Genomic DNA, 17068 nt, shown 5'->3' with positions numbered 1-17068 from the left:
CACCATAGTGTAAGCTGGCCAAGCTATGAGATAGATTTCCACCTGGGCAGGAAGTAGTCAAAAAGTCTTGCTATTTGCCCAGCCTGCCTCTTGGTTTCCAATTCTCATGGCGGGTCCTATTTCCCGCTGTTGCCTTGTTCCTGTGTTTGGCCTTCTTTTCTGTTTTTAGAGGAGTTCCTGTTTCTTGACCTCTATTTATCTCATTGCCTTCCACTTGGAGATCTGTGCCTTTCTGGTTTTTAACTGCCTGTTGCTTTTAACCATGTCCTTCCTCTTGCCTTTGGGAATTTATAGGCTTCTTCTAACTTCCTGATTGGCACCTTGCATTTCCTGCTTTTTGTCCTTTGATTCATGTGCCCTCCTTTCTTCTGCTTGCTTATGTGGTCTTTGACTCACTCATCTTGTCTCTTTCTTCGGCATCTTATACCAGGTAGGTTTTGATCCAGGCTTTGTTATGACTTATGGATGCTGCGTGCACCCTGGCTTGTAAGTGCTTACCTAGATGATGTACAAAACATTTAGCAACTGGTATAAAATGGACACTGCCCAGTCAGAATGGTTGTTTATCAACAATGAGAACAGTTGTCCCCATGCACACTGCCTGAATAGCAGCCCAGTTCAAGGGACCTCCTGGTCCTTTCTTAGGGCTTGTGCCTCAGCTTGTCTCCTTTCTCCTCTTGTCCAGGCTTGGCATGGCTGGCCTTGTGCCCTGTTTCATGAGCTCATGTCACTCACAGTCCTGTAGCTGACTTTCTCATCCCCACCCTACCTAACTTTTACTAGGGGAACCCAGGAATACTGATGACACATGTGAAAGAGGTAATAAGTGGGGCAGCTTTGATGCCAAAATAGGATGGCAATTCATAAAAGCAGAAATAGGAAGAAATCACAGCTTTAAGGAAGGTTGTGCTGAAACATGTGACCAAGGCCAAGGAACTCAAAATGGCTTTGGGAGTAAAGGTGGCTATCTCAGTCCATGAAGAGCCAGAGCAGAAGAGCGCGTCCCATTTTACACAACCACGAAGCCTTAAAGTTATGTAGAATTGACTTTTTGGTGTACTGAAAATAAAAATGGTTCATAGTATACAACAAAGGACTAAGCAGGATAATTTATAGGAAGAAAGATGGGAAATTTAGGTTGAAAAAGTAGACGGATCAAACTGTTATGATCCATTAAAACCAGAAACTGAAATTTGAATTCTAATCTGTAGGTAATGGGAAGCACAAATACTTACAACTTACACATTTAATCATATGTCCTGATCTATCACTCAAAAATGCATTAAAGGCAGTTTCTCAAAGTTGGTTCCATGTAATGACAGTCCCTCAAGATATTTTTCATTTTTTATTTTTGCACGCAGTTTGGGAAACATTACATTACATATCCCATCCTATGGACATTCCCACCCCATTTACATCCCCATATACAATGATCATTAACCCATGAAAGGCTCCGAAAGTCAAGAATAAACCAACTTTTCCAGCTTTGCTCAGTGTTTTCCACATCTGGCTAGGCACTTTCTTTTTCTTATAATCCATTAACATTCTACATATTTTGGGGAATACTGATTGAGAGATTCACAGATACACACAGACATTCATGCAAGTAAGTATGTATACTTTAAATTAATATTTTCATGTATACATATACACATACAATCCAGGAAAAGCAAAAATATCTTTGCAGCAAGGGATTTGCACCCTACCTAGCTGTCACTATCTCCACATTGTCTTTTACAGCTTTTTTTTTCTCGTCTAGGATTCAAAGTTCATACATCCCAGTTCACTGTTGTATCACTTGAGTATTTAATCTACAATAGTTGTCCCCCATTTGCTCTGCCCCATCCCCAAGTCTTTTGGTAGGAACACTACAGAGGTAAAATTATGCCTCCTTATTGCTTCACGACGGGAGACTCACAGTAGATGCTGCTAAACTTGGTCATTTAGTTCCAGTGGTAACCTCCTAATTTCTCCATTGTAAGGACAAATTTTCCCAGAGTAACCTGTGGTGAGATACTTTAAAATAATATGAAAATCCTATTCCCCAACTACCTTTCACTCAAAGGTTTTGGACCAGTTGGTAAGTCCTTGCCTTATAGAACTGTCATGTTAGGGTTTGCAGAGCGCCAAATTTCTGATTTTCTCATTCCTTCTGTTGTGTATTTCTTTTTCAAACAATGATCCATCCGTATGCATCTTCTCTTTTCTGTATATATACACTCTGGTTACTTCTTGTTGGGGCTTCCTCCCCCACCACCATGCTGACCACATTTGACCACTCATGCCCAGCCCTAGGGAGCCACTAACCCTTTATCTGCTGATCCCATCACTTCACCTTCAGCAAATTAAAGACAAAAACAAAAACAAACCCCATCACTTTGTTGCCCACCAATGTACAGTTCCTTATAAAAATTAAAATGATTGCAATGCATATTTACTGGGTGAGACTGAAGAGAGCAGACAGAGAAAATCAGTTTTCTCTTAAAAAATCAGATTGCTGAAGCTCTGAAAAATCTTTCCTCCTCACTAGGGCAGAGGCGCTTGTTGTCACAATCAGGCTTTCTGTAGTGCTGTTTGAAACAGAAACACTCTCATCTTCTCAGTTCCCTGAGAGGGGAGAATCTTGGAAGAACAGAGGTTTACAAATCATTTAGCCCAAACGCCCCACTTTATAGGCAGAGGCCCAGAGAGGTGGAGAGACTTGCCCAGGTCTCTCAGCTCCTGAATGGTCGAGCTAATAGGAGAACCTGGTTTTTGAAACACCTCCCCCGATATTCTTTTCATTCCCTTCCCAAATGCCTCGTGATTCAGATATGTAATGGGCACAGACGAAGCTGCAGCAAGCACGGCCTCCTTCACCGCTAATTTGCATTGTGACGGCATCACCTTCCTACCTCTGAATATTCTAAAAATTCCCATTAGGAGCCTTTTATTATTCTTTTAAAAATTCACCTTCATTTTCGCAGGCCAACAGGGAAAATTTAGGAAGCCTCAATGGAGCACATACTACCATTACTTTAACCAGAAAAGTAATAACAATAATAATAAGGTTCTCGAGGATCCGCACGAGGCCGCTTTCTGGGAGGCTGAAACGCCCTGCGAGTGACAGCTCCAGCGATCTCAGGAAAGACGCCGGCCAGTCCACCCCTCCCCATCGCCTGCTGAACGAGGCAGGGAGATGCATAGCGCTCCAGGAGCTCATCAAACATGCACAGGAAGGGGGAAAGTGGGGGAACAAAGCCCGGCGTGGAAGAACACAGCCCCGCAGCCCGAGAGGACAGGAGACCGCGCCCTCCACGCCGCCGCCCAGCGAGCTGCAGAGGCTGCGGCACCGCAGTGCCGGGCGCGGGACCCACACCCCGGCGGGCGCCTCCTTTCCGGGCGCAGCGCCTGGTCTCCCAGAGCAGCCGGCCAGGCCGGGAGGCGAGAGGCGAGAGGCGGCCCGGCTCTGCCCGCCCGCCCGGCCGAGCGCCCATGCCGCGGAGCATCCTCCCGCGGGCAGGGAGGGCGCGGCGGCCACAGCGCTGCGGGCCCGGGGGCTGCAGACAGCGGCTGGCCAGAGCAGGCCCCACCCGCCCCCCGGCGCGCTCACCCGTCCGTGCACTCATCCCGGAGCCGGCGGTGTGGGCCGTCAGTCCGTCAGCCCCGGTGGAGCGGGGCCGGGAGAGCAGGGGCGGCGCCGTGGCCGGGGCGAGAGCGGCGATCAACAGGCGGCTCCCGGCCGGGCGCGGCGCCGGGGCGCGCGGCTGCAGCGGAGCAGGCTGGGAAGCGTAGTTCCTGGCGGCGCCTCGCCGCGGCCCCGCTGTCCCCCAGCCCCGCCCTTCCTCGACAGGTGTCCCCTCCCGGAATCGGGGTCTGAACCCCGCCACAGTTCTGCAGGGGAGGAAGCACCTGGGTCGGGGGGAAGCCTGGGCAGGCTCTTTGGAGACGCTTGGGGCTCCGGAGAGCGTGGGTGGCAACGGCTTTCAAGCTTGTGAGGAGCATTCTTGTAAGCGAGCATCCTGACACGGAAGCCGCGTTGAGAGCGGGCTCAGGTACAGACCCCGCCCGCCCCAGGGTTTTCTGGCTGGGCAGAGGCGTGGGAGGAGAGAGTAGTTGGGCAGCCTAGGGAGGGAGAGAGGTGAGCGAGGTGGAGGTTAGCAAGGCTCTAGGGTGATGGCGTGAGGGGCTGGAGAGCCCACGCGCAGTGGTGGCTTCACTGAGGTGAGACCGGACGACGTAGCCTGTCTGAGCCTTCGCGTCCTCATCTGTAAAACAGGCTTAAAGCTTGAAAAAGTGTTGTGAGGATTAAGCGACCCATAGCACTTAGGGTCTGGCGCTTAGTGCATACTCAGTGAAAGTTCCTTCCTTGGGGGTTCCAAGGGAGTTCTTGGGCCGGGAAAGTCCTATACGTCGTGCTAACCTAAAGATAGTTGGACCTCGTTGGGCTGGGTAAATGTTAAAATCCACTGGGTTTGTTAGTTGTTGAGCCGGTTCACTTCATCCCTGAATATACCATAAGATATTCTCTCTGTCAGATTCTTGAGAGCTCCAAAGATAGAGAAAATAAAGTCAAGTTTCTGAAGCATGACAGTACAGTGGGATGACAAAGGACAAAGACCAACATTATGAAAATACATGGCATCTATATTTACCTTCCAGAAGCCTTTTCTAATTAGATGTGGTCTCTCTCTCCTTCTTGAACTTTTGCAGCTTATTTTGAGCGTAACCTTTGCCTATGGGACTTGTCTTGACAGTTTAAAGTTGGTTGAGTTTTGCAAGTTGCTACTATGCAGTGTTTCACATGATGGTGGGATTTGCATTCAGAGATGTGGTGGAGGAAAATGAACCAAAGGGATGGATGCAGCATGGCTGTTGTAATCTCTGTATGAAATTTTAGGCAAAATGTGAAAAGAGGTGAAACAGCTTTATAGTCTGTCTGGCACGAGGTGTGCAGTAATCGTGTGGCCAAAAAAAAAGTGCTGTAGAGGAAAGTCCATATCTGAAAATGATAACACTGCTTTGCATTTATGAAAATACTTTCCTATTCGTGTTCTTATTTTATTTTTATGAGAACTCTTGTGAGACAGGCAGAGTGAGGGTATTTTTCCCCAATGATAGTTAATAAGAGGCAGAGAGAGGTGATGTGACTTATTCAAGGTTATAGAGGTGGTCAATAAGCCTGTCTTCTCTCCTTCCCCTGTGGGCACCCCCAGCACTGTCTCCCCTTTGCACATTTCAAAATAGGGCCATACCCTCCCCAGCAGATGGGTTGAACCAGAAAGTAAAGTTAATTCTCTAAAACTCTGGAAACTAGCATGATGAGCACTGGCACGCAGTAGCTGCTGACTGAGAGACCAGTGTCGTTTCTACGAACAATTGTGGTAATGGACTATGCCCTGGGCCTCCTGTCAGAATGACAAATCTGAGCCAGAAAGAGTTAAAGGAAATGGGGGTGTGACCAAATTACTTTAAGTCATGTTCCCAAGTTTTCCTGTACATTTGTTATTCCGAATGTCCTGTGTAACCGACGGGATGCCTTTGACTTTTTTATGTTGTGCATTTGTTACCGTCATAGCCTTCTGTTAAATAAGAACAGGACTGCTTAAGGATCGAACCAGCAGTTTTCCCAGAGAAAGCTGATAGTAGGCATAAGCTGAAAATAATAAAGCAATTTCATTCATATTGGAAGAAAGAGTAGCAATGGTGCTCAGTAGTGTACGGTATTTCTCTTTGGTTTCCTGTGGTTCCTCACAAGGAAAATGGCTGCATGTGATAAAATGAATAGATTATTCCTGCAGAAACCAGCCATGAAAGGAAGCAGACAGGTGAATGATTTAAGTTAAAGTCATATTTGGCAGTCGAAGCAGAGATACAAGAGCTATCCTACAGCCCTAGAGCCATGCTCCAGGAGGATATTGACACCAAAATAAAGTGAGTTGTGAAAAGGAACTTCTGATCAGTCTCTGTCTGTATGATGAGTGTTGGAAACTGGAAGGTGTTCATGGATGAGTGAGGGAAGTAGAACATTTAACCTAAAAGTGAAAACTTAATGGAAAGATATTACCAGTTCCAGTCTGTTTAGCTCTTTATATCTGATGCTTATGTCCTATTTTAAGGGAGAAAGGATGTCAATATGCCAATGACTTATCAGTTGAAACCCATTATCATTTCTGGACCATATCTTGTAGGTGTAACTTTTCTACTTGCTTTTTAGAAGATGAAAATGTAAAATTGAAACAGAACTCCTGGAACTGGAAGGGACTTTACATATCATCTTGTGTAACCATTTCTTCCTGTAAATGAAGAAGCTGATATATTGACTGTAATTGTCACATGACAGAAAGTAAAAAAGTTCAATGTGGCAGTTATAATGAAGTATTTTAATTATTCACAGTGGAATATGTAGCATACCTCATTAGGAACAGGTAGTAGATACTGTTGGTTGTCTATTCAAAATTCAGTCCACCCTCCTCTTCTTCTTTATAGAAGCCTATGTGGGTGTTTACACATTAGGAAAGGTGACTCTATCAGCTTCTGAGGTACACTCTCAAATCTATCATAGACAAGAGGAATGGGATCCTCTTAACTGGCCTCTGAAAGTTTAGTAGTGGACATGTGACCCAGTTCTGGCCATTGTAAAGAGATACAATTAATCTGGGTCTGCCATGTTGTTAAGTCAGTCATCAACCAGCCGCAGTGCTGCCCTTCTTCTGGATTTCTTGTTATATGAGATAATAAACAACCTTATTGTTGAGTCAATTTGAGATGGAGTTTTCTGTTACTTGAAGTTGAAAGCATCCTAAGTGTTAAAGATGAAATGTGAAAGTACATTCTTTGAATGGACTGAAAGACTGCTTCCTAGAGTTGATTAAAAACAACCACCACAAACCACAGGCAATGTGATGGAATATTATCATATAACAGATAACAGCATGGGTTTTAACATCAGAGAGTTTGAACCCAGATATTTACTGGCAGATTGACTATGGCCAAGTTTCTGTAACCTCTCTTAAGCCTCATTTTCTTCTTCTTCTTTTTTTTTTTTGGATACTGTCACCAGGCTGGAGTGCAGTGGTGTGATCTCGGCTCACTGCAACCTCCGCCTCCTGGGTTCAAGTGATTCCCCTGCCTCAGCCTCCTGAGTAGCTGGGACTACAGGCGCTGCCCCCACACCTGGCTAATTCTTTGTATTTTAGTAGAGACAGGGTTTCACCATGTTGGCCAGGATGGTCTCAATCTCCTGACTTTGTGATCCACCTGCCTTGGCCTCCCAAAGTGCTGGGATTACAGGCATGAGCCACTGCACCTGGCCGTCTTCATCTCTTAAATTGAGGATAATAATACCACATAGGGTTATTAGAAAGACTAAATGAGATAATTTGTGTCAAGGATGCTTCAAAGGATATGGTGGATTGTAAGGACTAAAAGGAGCAGCGACTATGTTGATGAATTATGAATTAAATCGTATGTGTAGTATAATTGACAGCAAACATCTAAAAGCTAATTACTATGTAATCATGATCATGTTAAATGATACCACAGTGATGCAATCAGCAAAATCCAAAATATAGGAAGCTCTACATGACAAACAACTGTTTCTTCAATAAATAAATTGCAAGAAAAATAAAAGGAGAGAAAGCTTATAGACACACAGAAATTCAAGAGACAAATAACAAAATGTACTGTGTGATCTTAATTTGAAAAAACAGCTGTTAAAATTTCACATTAATGAGACAATTGGGGAAAGTGTGAACACAGAATATTTGATTGTATTAAAGACTGTTTTTAAAAATTATTATTATTATTTTGAGACAGAGTTTTGCTCCTGTTGCCCAGGCTGGAGTGCGATGGCGCGATCTTGGCTCACCTCAGCCTCCACCTCCTGGGTTCAAGTGATTCTCCTGACTCTGCCTACCAAGTAGCTGGGATTACAGTCATGCACCACCACGCCTGGCTAATTTAGTATTTTTAGTAGAGATGGGGTTTCTCCATGTTGGTCAGGCTGGTCTCAAACTCCTGACCTCAGGTGATCCACCTGCCTTGGCCTCCCAAAGTGCCGGGATTACAGTTTTGTTGTTGTTGTTGTTGTTGTTGTTGTTGTTTTGAGACAGAGTCTTACTCTGTTGCCTAGGCTGGAGTGCAGTGGCGTGATCTCGGTTCACTGTAACCTTTGCCTCCTGGGTTCAAGCAATTCTCATGTCTCAGCCTCCCCAGTAGCTGGGACTACAGGCGTGTGCCACCACGCCTGCCTAATTTTCGTATTTTTTTTTTTTTTTTTTTTTAGTAGAGACAGGGTTTCACCATGTTGGCTAGGCTGGTCGTGAACACCTGACCTCAAGTGATCTGCCTACCTTGGCTTCTCAAAGGGTTGGGATTACAGGCCTGAGCCACTGCACCTGGACTAAGGTGTTATTTAAAAATTTTTTTGGATGTGATAACAGTATCATGATTAGTTTTTTGAAGAGTCCTTACTTTTTGGAGCAATAAACTGATGATTTACAGAAGAAATAATATCAGGAATTTACTTTAAAAATTATCCCGTGTGGGAGATGGGGTAGATTGGTGGGGTGGGGTTTAGATGAAATGATTGGCCGTGAGTTGATAATGGTTGAAGCTGAGTGATGGAGCTTTATTAAACCATTCTCTCTCTCTCTCTCTCTCTCTAAATACAGTTTTGTTAAGACATATTTCACATATCAGAAATTCACCTTTTAAAAATGCACAGTTCAATGGTTTTTCGTATATTCACAGAGTTGTGTAACTATCACCCAATCTATTATAACTTTAGAACGTTTTCAAAACTCCAGAAGAAACCTCAAACATGTTAGCACTCACTCCTCATTCCCCCTACACACCCAGACCCTGGCAATCACAAATTTATTTTTTGTCTTCTCTAGATTGCTTATTCTGGACATGTCACGTAAATGGAATCATACAACATGTTGTATTTTATGACTGGCTTCTTTCCCTAATTATAATATTTTTAGGGTTCATTCATGTTGTAATACATATTAGTACTTTATTCTTTTTTATGGCCAAATAAATTCATTGTATGGATAGACCACATTTTGTTCACCTGTTCATCAGTTAATGGACATTTAGACTGCTTCCACATTTTGGCTGTTATGAATAATGTTGCTATGCACACTCATATACAATTTTTTGTACAGATATGTTTTTATTTCTCTTGGGTATATATCTAGGAGTGCAATTACTGTGTCATATGGTAACTTTATATGAAGCATTTTGAGGGACCACCAAACTGTTTTCCAAAGTAGCTGCACCATTTTGCATTCTAACCAGCAATGGGTGAAAATTCCAATTTCTCCACATCCTCGCTAACACTCGTTAACGCCTTTTTAAAATTATAGCCATCCTAGTGAGTGTGCAGTGGTATCTCATTGTGATTGTAATGATTTCCCAAATGACTAATGATGTTGAACATGTTTTCGTGTGTTTACTTGCCATTTTATATCTTCTTTGGAGAAATGTCTATTCAAATCCTTTGCCTATTTTATTTTTTAGTTGGACTATTTGTCTTATTGCTATTGATATATAAAGGTTCTTTATATGTTCTAGACACAAGTCCCTTATCAGATATGTGATTTGCAAATGTTTTCTCCCATTCTGTTTGTGTGTGTTTGTATGTGTGTGTTTGTGTGTGTGTAACTTTCTGGATGGTGTTCATTGGTAAACATCCTTTATTAGTTTGAGGGAATTCCTGTTTATTCCCACTTTGTTAAATGTTCTTATAACAAAAGGGTGCTGGATTTCATCAAAGAGTTTTTCTGTGTCTGTTGAGAGGGGTCTCTGGATTGTTTTTCCCTTTATTCTGTTAATATATTGTAATACATTGATTTTCAGGTGTTAAATTTACCAGTAATTCCTGGGATAAATCCCGGTTGGTCATGGTAGATAATCCTTTCTACATGTTGCAAGATTTAGTTTGCTAGTATTTTGTTGAGAATTTTTGTGTCTACATTCGTAAGAAGTATTAGTCTATAGTTTTTTTTCCTTGTTATGTCTTTGGTTTTGGTACTAAGGTAATACTGGCACTATAAAATGAGTTAGAAAGTGTTCTTCTATGTTTTGGAAGTGTTTGCAAAGATTAATATTAGTTTTTCTTTAAATGTTTGGTACAAATCATCAATGAAGCTATCTAGGTCTTGGCTTTTCTTTGTTGGAGGTTTAAAAATGACACATTCAATCTCTGCTTGTTCTACGTCTATTCAGATTGTGTATTTCTTCTTGAGTCAGTTTTGTTAGTTCATGTCTTTCTAGGAATTCATTCACTTTATTTATCTAATTTGTTGTCATACAGTTGTTCATAACATTCTTTATTATCCTTTTTATTTCTCTAAGATCAGTAGTAATATCCTCTTTTTTATTTCTGATTTTAGTAATTTGAATCTTCTCTCTTTTTTTTTCTTGGTCAGTCTAGGTAAAGGTTTGTCAATTTTGTCGATCTTTTCAAAGAATACACTTTTGGATTTGTTGACTTTCTTGTTGTTTTTCTAGTCTCTATTTCATTTATCATAACTCAGGTTGAGCTGGTGAATTCTATGAAACATTTAAGGAAGAATGATACTAATTCTCCACAATCTCTTTCAGAAAACAGAAGCAGAGGGAACACGTCTTAACTAATTCTATAATGCCAGCATTGCTCCAATACCAAAACCAGACAAAAATATTACAAGAAAAGAAAATTACAGGCCAATATCTCTCATGAATATACATGTAAAAGTCCTCAACAAAATATTAAAAAATTGAATCCAACATTTGATAAAAAGAATTATGCTTGCAGTGAGCTGAGATCCGGCCACTGCACTCCAGCCTGGGCGACAGAGCGAGACTCCGTCTCAAAAAAAAAAAAAAAAAAAGAATTATATGCCACAATCAAGTAGGATTAATTCCAGGTAAACAAGGCTGGTTCAACATTCAAAAATTAATTAATATAATCTATTACATCAACAGGCTAAAGAGGAAAAATGTCATATGATTATATCAATAGATGCAGAAAAAACTTTTGACATAATTCAACATCTGTTCATGCTAAAAAGTCCTCAGCAAACTGAGAACAGAGGGGTACTTCCTCAATTTGATAAAGAACATCTATGAAAACCTCTACAGCCAACATTATATTTAATGGTGAGAAGCTAGATGCTTTTCCCCCAAGATTGGAAACAAGGTAAGGGTATCCCCTGCCACCCTCTATTCAACATTGTATTGGAAGTCCTAGCAGATGCAATAAGACAATAAGGGGGAAAAGGGATCTACAGATTGAGAAGGAAGAAACAAAACTGTCTTTGTTCATAGATAACATGATTATCTATGTAGAAAATCCCAAAGAATTGTCCAAAAAGCCCCAAAACCCTCCCAAAACAAAAAATCCAAACTCTGGAACAAATGACTGATTATAACAAGATTGTAGGATACAAGATTATTATAGAAAAAACAACTGCTTTCCTGTAATTGGAATTTGAAATTAAAAGCACAATGTCTCTTACATTAGCACCAAAAAAGAAAAAAGGAAACAGACAGAAACAAATAAATACTTAGGTATACATACAATATCTATGTGAGGAAAACAACAAAACTGATGAGAGAAATAAAAGAAGATATGAATAAATGGAGAGGTATTCCATGTTCACAGATAGGAAGGCTCAATTCTTCACAATTTGATCTATTGATTCAATGCAATCCCAGTCAAAATCACAAGTTATTTTGTGGATATTGGCAAATTGATTCCAAAGTTTGTATGGAAAGGTAAAAGGCTTAGAAATGCCAATGCAATACTGAAGAAGAACAAATTCAGAGGACTTACCCAACTTTAAGACTTACTATAAAGCTACAGTAATAAAGACACTGTAGTATTCGTGAAACAATAGACAGTTAGATCAATGGAACAGTATAGAATGTCCAGAAATAGACGCACACAAATATAGTTAACTGATTCTTGACAAAGGAGCAAAAGCAACTTAATAGAGAAAAAATAGTCTTTTCAGCAAATGTTGCTGAAATAACTAGACATCCACATGTAAAACAATGAATCTAAACACAGACCTTATACTGTTCACAAAAATTAACTCAAGATGAATCAGCCTGCTGGGTGCAGTGGTGCTTGCTTGTACTCCCAGCTACTCAAAAGACTGAGGTGGGAAGATGGTTTGACCCCAGGAATTTGAGACCAGACTGGGCAATAAAGTGAGACCCCATCTCAAAAAAAGGAGGGGGAAATGCATTGATCACAGAAGTAAATGTAAAACGCAAAACTATAAAACTTCTAGAAAATAACATAGAATATCTAGGTTGTACTTTTATAAGCAACACCAAAAGTATGATCCATGAAAGACAAAATAGAAGTTCTCAAGTTAGAAACATTTATGTATGTGTGTATGTATGTATGTATTTTTGAGTCAGAGTCTCACTGTGTCCCCCAGGCTGGAGTGCAGTGGGGCGATCATGGCTCATTGCAGCCTCAAACACCTAGTCTCAAGCAATCTTCCCATCTCTGCCTTGTGAGTAGTTGAGACTACAGGCATGTGCCACCACAACTGGCTAAGTCTTTCTATTTTTTTTGTAGAGACTAAAAAGTATGACTATTTTGGCCAGGCTGGTCTCAAACTCCTGACCTCAAGGGATTCTCCTGCCTCAACCTCTTAAAGTGCTGGGATTACAGGCATGAGCCACTGCACCCAGCGAGTAAGTTGGCCTTTATTGAAGTTAAAAACTCCTGCTCTGAGAAAGACCCTGTTAAAAGATTTAAAAGGCAAGCCACAGACTGGGAAACAATTATTTAAAAACTACGTCTCTGCTAAAGGACTTATATTCAAAATATACAAAGAGCTCCCCAAAACTCAACATGATACATGTTACAACATGGATGAACCTTGAAAACATTATGTTAAGTAAAATAAGGCAGACACAAAAGGAAAAATATTGTATGCTTCCACTTATGAACTATCTACAAGAGTCAAATTAATAAGACCGAAAGTAGATTAGAGGTGACCAGGGACTGAGGAAGGCAGGAATGTGGTTATTGCTCAATAGTTAAAAATTTCTTTTTGAATCCCAGCACTTTGGGAGGCTGAGGTGGGTAGATGACCTGAGGTCGGGAGTTCAAGTCCAGTCTGGCCAACATGGTGAAACCCCATCTCTACTAAAAATACAAATTTCAGCTAGGTGTGGTGGTGCACACCTGTAATCCCAGCTACTTGAGAGGCTGAGGCATGAAAATCGCTTGAACCTGGGAAGTGGAGGTTGCAGTGAGTGGAGATTGCACCACTGCACTCCAGTCAGGGTGACAGAGCGAGACACTGTCTCAAAAAAAAAAAAAAATTCTTTTTGGAGTGATGACAAACTTTTGGAAATGGTGATAGTTGCATAATATTGTGAATATATATATAATATGTGTGTGTGTGTATGTGTGTGTGTGTGTGTATATATATATATATTTAATTATTATTTTTTTGAGATAGAGTCTCCCTCTGTCACCCAGCCTGGAGTGCAGTGTTGTGATCTCGGGTCACTGCAACTTCCACCTCCCAAGTTCAAGCAATTCTTGTGCCTCAGCCTCCCAAGTGGCTGAGATTACAGGCACCTGCCACCACACCTGGCTAATGTTTGTAGTTTTAGTAGAAATGGGCTTTCGCAGTGTTGGCCAGGCTGGTCTTGAACTCCTGGCCTTAAGCAATCCACCTGCCTTGGCCTTCCAAAGTGCTGGAATAACAGGCAAGAGTCACCACCCGGGTCATGAGTATATTTAATGTTACTGAATTATATGCTTAAAAATAGTTAAAATGGTGAATTTTGTGTTAGGTATATTTGTGACAATTCAAGAAATTAGTAATGTAACATAAATATGCAGAAAAGCATTGAATTATACACTTTAAATGGATGAATTATGTGATATGATTTTGGTATCTTGTTTAAAAAATCTTTTACTATCCCACGGTTATAAAAATATTGTTGCAAAAGCATTAAAGTTTGTTTTTCCCAATTCTGTCTTTAATCAATCTATAATTGATTTTGATGTATAGTATAAGGCAGGGATCTAATTTCATCTTCTCTCACAGAAAACTAATTGTTCCAGCAACATTTATTGAATACGTAACTTTATGTCTGTTATAGATTAAGTTCTCCAATGTATTTGAATCTGTTTACTGGCTTACTTCATTGTCCCTTTATTATGTTTTTCTGTCTCAGCACCAGTCCCACATTGCTTTAGTTCTCATAGTTTTTAAGTCTTGATGGCTATGACGGTAACCCTGTTTCCTAATTCTTCTTCAGGAATGCCTTGGCTCTTGTTAGTGCTTTATCTTTCATATGAATTTCAGGATAACTCTGTCATGCCCTTTGAAGACTCCTATAGAAATTTTGTTTGGAATTTTAACGAATTTAACATTAGTTTGTAAAGAAAATGATACTTTCATTATTTTGCATTTCCCATTCACAAACATGGTATATCTCTGCTTTTATATTTCTTTTATGTACTTCAAAAAAGTTTTATATTTTCCATACAAGGCACACTTTTCTTTCTTTTATTTTTTATCTTTTTATTTATTTATTACCTTAAAAATTTTTTTGCTCCTACTCCACCAGGAACAATTTTCTTTTGTTAAATTTATTCCTAGGTATTTTTGATGGTATCTGGAATGTCATCTTTTTCACACTTATATTTTCTTATTGAGTCATGCAATTGATGTTTTTATATTGATCTTGTATCTTGTAACTTTGGTGAACTCTTGTTTGAGCAGTTCTAATGTAGTCATTATCTGTGTTGCCTGTAAACATTTTAGTATTGGCTACTATCTGTAAACAACAGTTTGTTTATTTCTTTTCAATCTTCATTTTCCTTTCTTCTTTTTAAAATTGCATTGGCAAAGACCTTCAAAACAATGTTAAATAGAGGCAGTAATAGGCTTCCTTTTCTTATCCTTCCCTTCAAAGGAAATGCTTTTAATGTTTCATCATTAATTGTGATGAACTTCTATGTTGTAGGTAGATACATATTAAAACAATTTTGAAGTTCTGGTTTAAGAAGGAAAACAATGAACATCTAATAACACCTCATGTAACCCAGTTCTTTAAAACAAAACAAAACAAAACAAATAAACAAAACAGGGCCAGGCATGGTGGCTTAGGCCTGTAATCCCAGCACTTTGGAAGGCCGAGGCTGATCGATCACTTGAGGTTAGAAGTTTGAGAGAAGCCTGGCCAACATGATGAAACCCCATCCCTACTAAAAAGACAAAAAATTAGCCAGGCATAGTGGCGCACACCTGTAGTCCCAGCTATTCAGGAGGCTGAGGCAGGACAATTGTTTGAACCTGGGAGGCAGAGGTTGCAGTCAACTGAGATCACACCACTGCACTCCAACCTCGGCAACAGAGCAAGACTCTATCTCAAAACAAACAAACAAACAAGGAAAACCCCAAAACCAAACCAAAACAAAAAACCCCAGGGTCTCGCTGTGTTGCCGAGGCTGCAGTGCAGTGGCGTGATCTCTGCTTAGTGCAGAGATCGCCTTCTGGGCTTAAACGATCCTCCTATCTCAGTTTCTCAGGTAGCTGGAACTACAGGAGTATGCCACATGCCCGATTAAGTTTTGTATTTTTTGTAGAAATGGATCTCACTATGTTGCCTAAGCTGGTCTTGAACTCCTGGGCTCAAGTGATCCTCTTTCCTTAGACTCCCGAAGTGCTGGAATGGGCCACTGCGCCGGCTCAGTTCTTTAATCTTCAGATAAAAACTTTCAGTCATGCAGTAAACTTTTTCTTAGTGGAAAACATTATATGCTATCTCATTCCTAGATTGTAAACTCTTTGAAGGAAGACACTTCTTTCTTGAAACATTACCAGATCTTGTCTATATATTGAGACAGATTCTGCCTCTCTCTTGGGTCCTGAAATGGACACACGAGATACCACCGAAAAGTTCATGCGTGGCAGACTTATGCTAAAACAATCCAAACTAGCATTCAGGATCGTTTTACTACACTTCAATTCAACCACTTGTAATTATTATTATTATTTTTTTCCCACTGAGCTAGGCACTGCTGGAGCTAAAAAGATGAGTACGACCCAGTTATGCCTCCCAGGAGCATGTATCTGTTGGAGGAGATAAGACAAGCTCATGCATGTACATGCAAGTACAAACACAGAACACAGAGAGTTAAATACTAAACCAGAAGTATTAATACAAACCTCTTGGAGTTCAAAGATGAAACAATAACAGTTGGGTAGGTGGGAAAAAGGGACCATTGGGAAGAATTAGGAAAAAATCTCATGGAGGATGTATCATTTGAAACAGAACTTAAAGATTTAAAAAATGTAGTAGAGGGTACTGGAAGAGTGTTACTATTGGAAGGAATAACATGCAAGGTATGAAAGTAGGAACAAGGAGGCCAGTTTCAGAGGCTCTGTTTGGCAGGAATATGTGGAGTATACAGAATGAGTTATAGATGGGGTATGGTCAGAACATGAATAATAAAAATAGAAATAATAGCTTGAACGCCAATGTAGGTTTTCAGTAATGCTGTTGTCCCCAGAGAGCCATTGTAGGAGTTTTGAGTGGGATGGTGATGTGGAAGCTTGCTCCTGTCCCATCCTTTGTCTCCTGAGCAGTATTAGCTTTGCCTCTGTCCAGCACAGCAACATACCAAAACTTCAGCCAACGAATCAAACCTCCTGGCTCCGGACCTTCCTACAAGGTACCTCTTCTTGGAGAGCTGTCCAAAATACAACAGAAACCAGGCACTAGATGCTAGTAAATGTGTACAGTGTGTTGAAAGGGTGTTCAAAAGTAGACGGTGTTCAGATGAAGAGTACAGATAAGAGGTCTTTGGTGGTTATAATATTAATAGCAATACGGGGCAGGGAGTTGCGATTTCAGGGTGTCAAAGAATAAACTGAGGAAAAGAAGATGAATGCAGATAGTAAATTCCAACTACTGAGCCAGAAGAATGAATTGTATGTGGCCAGGCTTTTGAGGCAGCCAGGACTTAAATTGGCATTAGTATACAAAGTGTGAAACCCGAACAACTAGGGGGTTATTTTGAGGCCACCTATTAGGCCTTAGAAGTACT

The 17068-nt window shown here is 40.8% G+C and overlaps 2 protein-coding genes across 3 annotated transcripts in view; one reads left to right on the top strand and one right to left on the bottom strand.

Moving 5' to 3' along the window:
- Positions 1-3703, bottom strand: part of LOC101000835 (tropomodulin-2) — a 64934-nt gene extending 61231 nt beyond the window's left edge. The window contains exon 1 of one of the 2 annotated variants that reach the window (XM_003900940.4): positions 3593-3703. The gene's annotated coding sequence lies outside the window, so the exon portion shown is untranslated. The remainder of the gene's footprint in view (positions 1-3592) is intronic. The other variant, XM_009210173.4, reaches the window with a different exon arrangement.
- A 21-nt stretch (positions 3704-3724) lies between these two features.
- LOC101002013 (lysM and putative peptidoglycan-binding domain-containing protein 2) overlaps positions 3725-17068 on the top strand; it is a 28641-nt gene continuing 15297 nt past the window's right edge. Inside the window, exon 1 of the mRNA XM_009210174.2 lies at positions 3725-4034. The gene's annotated coding sequence lies outside the window, so the exon portion shown is untranslated. The remainder of the gene's footprint in view (positions 4035-17068) is intronic.

Source organism: Papio anubis, unplaced genomic scaffold (genome assembly GCF_008728515.1).
Source record: "Papio anubis isolate 15944 unplaced genomic scaffold, Panubis1.0 scaffold187, whole genome shotgun sequence".
In the NCBI taxonomy this organism is placed as follows: Eukaryota; Metazoa; Chordata; class Mammalia; order Primates; family Cercopithecidae; genus Papio; species Papio anubis.
The sequence above is the reverse complement of the archived record's forward strand: the minus strand, read 5'-3'. Positions and strand labels throughout refer to the sequence as shown.